Below are 6,751 nucleotides of genomic sequence, written 5' to 3'. Positions count from 1 at the left end.
GCCCCCACCACCCCCATTAAATTAGTAGAAGGAAAAAATAAGAAAGATCAAAGCAGAAATAAATGAAACATAAACAAAGAAGACAACAGCAAAGATCAATAAAACTAAAGCTGGTTCTTTAAGAACAAAATTGATAAACCTTTAGCTAGACTCATGAGAGAAAAAAAGGAGAGGACTCAAATCAATAAAATTAGGAATGAAAAAAGTTACAACTAACATTGCAGAAATACAAAGGATCATAATAAGTCTCTTATGATCCTACCACACAAGCAACGTATATGAACAAAATGGACAACCTGGAAGAAAGAACACATTCCTAGAAAAAAAACACCCTTCCAAGTCTGAACCAGGAAGAAATAGAAAATATGAGCAGACCAATCACAAGTACTGAAACTGATCTATAATTAGAAAATCTTCCAACAAACAAAAGTCCAGGACCAGATGGCTTCACAGGCAAATTCTATTAATATCAAACATTTAGAGAAGCATAACACCTATCCTTCTCAAACTATTTCCAAAAAATAGCAAAGGGAGAACATTCCCAAACTAATTATATGAAGTCACCATCACCTCAATACCAAAATCAGACAAGATATTACAAAAAAGAAAATTATAAGCCAGTATCACTGATGAACATAGACACAGAAAGCCTCAACAAAATATTAGCAGACCAAATCCAACAATACATTCAAAGGATCATACCCATGATCAGGGGCTTCCCTAGTGGCTCAGTGGTAAAGAATTCACCTGATGGGCTACAGTCCATAGGGTCACAAAGAGTCAACACGACTCAGCAACTAAATGGTGACAACAAAAACCCATGGGCAAGTGGGATTTATCCCAGGGATGAAAGGATTTTTCAAAATCTGCAAATCAATCAGTGTGATAGTGTAGTGCTCAGTTGTGTCTGACTCTGTGACTCCCCATGGATTGTAGCCCAGCAAGCTCCTCTGTCCATGGGATTCTCCAGGCAAGAATGCTGAAGTGGGTTGCCATTCCCTTCTCCAGGGGATCTTCCTGACCCAGGGATCAAACTCAGGTCTCCCACATTGCAGGCAGATTCTTTACCATGGGACTCAGCAGGGAGCCCCAGTCAGTGTGATATACCACATCAATAAATTGAAGAATAAAAAGAATATGATCATTTCAATAGATACAGAAAATGTTTTTAACAAAAAACTCAGCACCCATTTATGACAAAAACTCCTCTCAGAAAGTAGGCATGGAGGGAACATATCTCAACATAATAAAGCCCGTATATGAAAAATCTTCAGCTAACATTATATTCAATGTGAAAAGCTGAAAGCATTTCCTCTAAGATTAGGAAAAAGACAAGGATGTCCATGCTCACAACTTATTCAACACAGTTTGAAAGTCATAGCTACAGCAATCAGAGAAGAAAAAGAATCCAAATTGGAACAGAAGAAGTAAAACTGTCACTGTTTGCAAATGATATGATACCATACATAGAAAATCCTAAAGATGCTACCAGAAAAGTACTAGAGCTCAATGAATTCAATAAAGTTGTAGGATACAAAATTAATAACACATAAATCCATTGCATTTTATATGCTAAAAATGAAAAGATCAGAAAGAGAAATTAAAGAAACAATCCACTCACTATCAGATCAAAACAATAAAATACTTAGGAATCAACCTACCTAAGGACAAAAGGGCTTCCCCAGTAGCTCAGCTAGAAAAGAATCTGCCTGCAATGCTGGAGACCCCGGTTTGATTCCTCGGTTGGGAAGATCCCCTGGGAAGGGATAGGCTACCCCTCCAGTATTCTGGCCTGGAGAATGGATGATAGTCTCATGGACGCTAGGTCCAGTTTCCATGTTCCATCGCACAAAGAGTGCAGACACGACTGAGCAACTTTCATTTTTCACTTCCAATGACACAAAAGACCTGTACTCCAAAAGCTCTAAGATGCCAATAAAGGAAGTGAAAGGTGACACAGAAAGATGGAAAGACTAAAATATCTTCTTGGATTGGAATGGTTATATTGTCAAAATGACTATACTACCAAGGCAATCTACAGATTCAATACAATCCCTACCAATTACCAGTGGCAATTTTCACAAAACTGGAACAAAAAAATGTTAAAATTTGTATGGAAACACAAAACCCCAAATAGCCAAAGCAATATTGAGAAACAAAATGGAGCTGGGAATCAGGATCCTTGACTTCAGACAATACTACAAAGGTACAGCCATCAAAACAATATAATACTGGCACAAAATAGAAATACAGATCAATGGAACAGGAAAGAAAGCCCAGAAATACATCCATACACTTATAGTCAATTAATCTAAGATAAAGGAGGCATGAATATAAATAGAGAAAAGAAAGTCTCTTCAATAAATGCTTGGAAAACTGAACAGCTATAAGTAAAAAAAACTTTAGAACATTCTTAGCACCATACACAAAAGTAAGCTCAAAATGGATTAACCATCTAAATGTAGGAATGGATACCATAAAACTCTTAAAGGAAAACATAGGCAAAAGGCTATGTGACATAAACTGTAGCAATATCTTTTGTGGTCTGTTTCCTAGAGTAAGTATGAAGATAACAAAAATAATCAAATGGGACCTAATAAGCTCAAAAGCTTTTGTACAACAAAAGAAATCTTAAATAAAATGTAAAGACAACCCACAGAATGGGTTTCTTTTGCAACCCCAAATTGAAAATGATGTGGCCTACTTGCAATTAATCTCCAATTACAAATAAAATGTACAAATAGCTGATACCAAGGGAACATTTCACTCAAGGATAGGCATGATAAAGGACAGAAGCCATAAGGATCTAACAGAACCAAAAGAGACTAATAAGAGGTGGCAAGAATACACAGAAGAATTGTACCAAAAAAAAAGGTCTTAATGACCCGGAAAACCATGTTGGTGTGGTCACTCATCTAGAGCCAGACATCCTGAAGTGTGAAATCAAGTTATGCCTTAAAATTATTACTACAAACAAAGGTAGTGGAGGTGACAAAATTCCAGCTATTTCAAATCCTAAAAGATGATTCAGTAAAGTGCTGCACTCGGTATGTCAGCAAATTGGAAGCTCAGCAGTAGCCACAGAACTGGAAAAAGGCAGTTTTCTTTCCATTTCCAAAGAAGGGCAATGTCAAATAATGTCAAACTACTGTACAGTTGAGCTCCTTTCACATACTAGTAAGATTATACTCAAAATCCTTCAAGCCAGGCTTCAGTAGTACATGAACCAAGAAATTCCAGGTGTACAAGCTGGATTAGAAAAGGCAGAGGAACCAGAGATCAAATTGCCAACATACCCTGAACCATAGAGAGAGCTAGGAAATTCCAGAAAAACATCTACCTCTGCTTAATTGACTATGTTAAAGCCTTTGACTGTGTGGCTCACCAACAAACAAATTTTCACCCTGTGGAAAATTCTGAAAGAGATGGGAATACCAGACCACCTTACCTGTCTCTTGAGAAACTTGTATACCGGTCAAGAAGCAACAGTTAGAATTTTATATGGAACAACTGACTGGTTCAAATTAGGGGAGTAGTAAGACGATTCCTTGGAGGAGGCCATGGCAATCCACTCCAGTATTGCCTGGAGAATGCCATGGACACAGGAGCCTGGCAGGCTACAGTCTATAGGGTCACATAGAGTCAGATGTGACGGAGGCGACTCAGCATGTACAGCACATGCCCAAGACTAGGCTATATATTGTCACCCTGTTTAAATTATATTCAGAGTACATCATGCAAAATGCCAGGTTGGACGAATCACAAGCTGGAATCAAGATTGTCTGGAAAATATCAACAGCCTCTGATATGCAGATGATACTACTCTAATGGAAAAAGTGAAGAGGAACTAAAGAGCCTCTTGATGAAGGTAAAAGAGAAGAGCAAAGAAGCTGGCTTAAAACAACATTCAGTACTCTGGCAGCACACACTGGAATGAAACAAAGATTAGTGTGGCCTCAGCACAAGGATGACAGACAAATTCGTGAAGCACTCCATATTTTACTATGGCCAATTCATATTGATGTATGGCAAAAACCATCATAATATTATAAAGTAATAAACCTACAATTAAAACAAATAAATAAATAAAAATTTTAAGCCATGAAATACACTTTCCAAGTAAGGAGCTGAGAAGAAAGCTCATTTTAAATATCAGAAACAGAGTGACATAAAGTAAGTTACCAAAATTAATATTTCAGACATTATACTGCTATGTGCACTTTTTTTGTTAAAAGAAACTATTCTACCTAAGAAGCAGAATACACCACCATGGTTTTATTTTGAAGAATCAATTGAAGGTTATACATTTAAGCTGATTGCTTTTTTAAAAATTAATTTATTTTAATTGGAGGATAATTACTTACAATATTGTGGTGGTTTTGCCATCCGTCAACATGAATCAGCCATGGGTGCATATAATTGCTTTTTAAATGAGTTTGGTGACATTTAAAATTTTGAAATACAGTCACTAAATTTAGTTTTACTATTTTGTTTTGGTAAATGCAATATTCAAAGTTTTCTCTTGTATTCCACATGCCTACTGGAGAAGGAAATGGAAACCCACTCCAGTATTCTTGACTGGGAAACCCCATGGACAGAGGAGTGTGGTGGGCTACAGTCCATGGGGTCACAAAGAGTTGGACATGACTGACCAACACTTTTCCACATGCTTATAAAGTTTTTATAAATAGATTGTTTACTTGACCTAAAGAGATTCAAAAGTAATTCTTATGTTCTTCAATTTATTCTGACTAATATTGAGAGAGTCTCTATGTTTAATAAAATTTTTAATGAAGTAGCATTTAATCTCAAATACATTAAAGGAATATCTTAAGATTGGAAACAAACAAAACTCAACATTCACAAAACTAACATCATGGCATCCAGTCCCATTAGTTCATGGCAAATAGAAGAGGGAAAAGTGGAGACAGTGACAGATTCCATTTTCTTGGACTCTGAGATCACTGTTGATGGAAATGGCAACCCACTCCAGTGTTCTTGCCTGGAGAATCACAGGGATGGGGGAGCCTGGTGGGCTGCCGTCTCTGGGGTCGCACAGAGTCAGACACAACTGAAGCGACTTAGCAGCAGCAGCAGCAGCAGCCATTAAATTAAAAGGTGCTTGCTCCTTGGAAGGGAAGCTATGACAAACCTAGACAGTGTATTAAAAGCAGAGACATCACCTAGAAAGGTCTGTATAGTCCAAGCTATAGGTTTTTCCAGTAGTCATATATAGATGTGAGAGTTGGACCATAAAGCAGGCTATTCAGTTCAGTAGCTCACTTGTGTTTCACTCTTTGTGACTCCAAGGCCTGCAACACGCCAAAACTGCCTGGCCATCACCAACTCCCAGAGTTTACTCAAAGTCTTGTCCATTGAGTCAGTGAAGCCATTCAACCACCTCATCCTCTGTCGTCCCCTTCTCCTCCTGCTTTCATTCTTTCCCAGCATCAGGGTCTTTTCAAATGAATCAGTTTTTCACATCAGGTGGGCAAAGTATTGGAGTTTCAGCTTCAACATCAGTTCTTCCAATGAATATTCAGGACTGATTTCCTTTAGGATTGACTGGTTTGATCTCCTTCCAGTCAAAGAGACTCTCAAGAGTCTTCTCCAACACCACAGTTCAAAAGCATCAATTCTTTGGCACTCAGCTTTCTTTATAGTCCAACTCTCGCATCCATATATGACTATGGAAAAACCATAGCTTTGACAAGATGGACCTTTGTTGGCAAAGTAATGTCTCTGCTTCTTAAATATGCTCTCGAGGTTGGTCATAACTTTTTTCCAAGGAGAGAGCATCTTTTCATATCAGGGCTGCAGTCACCATACGCAGTGATTTTGGAGCCCCCCAAAATAAAGCCTATCATTGTTTCCCCATCTACCTGCCATGAACTGATAGGACCAGATGCCATGATCTTCATTTTCTGAATGTTGAGCTTTAAGCCAACTTTTTCACTCTCCTCTTTCACTTTCATCAGGAGGCTTTTTAATTCATCTTCACTTTCTGCCATAAGGGTGGTGTCATCTGCATATCTGAGGTTATTGATATTTCTCCTGGAAATGTTGATTCCAGCTTCTGCTTCATCCAGCCCAGTGTTTCTCATGATGTACTCTGCATAGAAGTTAAATAAGCAGGGTGACAATTAACAGCCTTGACGTATTCCTTTCCCTATTTGGAACCAGTCTGTTGTTCCATGTCCAGTTCTAACTGTTGCTTCCTGACCTGCATACAGATTTCTCAAGAGGCAGGTCAGGTGGTCTGGTATTCCCATCTCTTTCAGAATTTTCCACAGTTTATTGTGGTCCACACAGTCAAAGGCTTTGGCATAGTCAATAAAGCAGTAATAGACGTTTTTCTGGAACTCTCTTGCTTTTTCAATGATCCAGTGGATGGTGGCAATTTCATTTCTGGTTCCTCTGCCTTTTCTAAATCCAGCTTGAACATCTGGAAGTTCACAGTTTATGTACTGTTGTAGCCTGGCATGGAGAATTTTGAGCATTACTTTACTAGCGTGTGAGATGAGTGCAACTATGTAGTAGCTTGAGCATTCTTTGGCGTTGCCTTTCTTTGTGATCAGAATGAAAGCTGACCTTTTCCAGTCCTGCGGGCACTGCTGAGTTTTCAAAAATTGCTGGCATATTGAATGCAGCACTTTCACAGCATTATCTTTTAGGATATGAAATAGCTCAACTGGAATTCTATCACCTCCACTAGCTTTGTTCCTAGTGATGCTTCCTAAGGCCTACTTGA

General features: G+C 38.3%; 1 pseudogene; it reads left to right on the top strand.

Moving 5' to 3' along the window:
- The first annotated feature begins 3,910 nt into the window (after positions 1-3,910).
- On the top strand, positions 3,911-4,002 carry LOC113888616 (annotated as a pseudogene).
- The last annotated feature ends 2,749 nt before the right edge of the window (positions 4,003-6,751 follow it).

Source organism: Bos indicus x Bos taurus, unplaced genomic scaffold (genome assembly GCF_003369695.1).
Source record: "Bos indicus x Bos taurus breed Angus x Brahman F1 hybrid unplaced genomic scaffold, Bos_hybrid_MaternalHap_v2.0 tig00000188_arrow_arrow_obj, whole genome shotgun sequence".
Classification (NCBI taxonomy): domain Eukaryota; kingdom Metazoa; phylum Chordata; class Mammalia; order Artiodactyla; family Bovidae; genus Bos; species Bos indicus x Bos taurus.
This window is presented reverse-complemented; position numbering and strand designations above follow the sequence as displayed.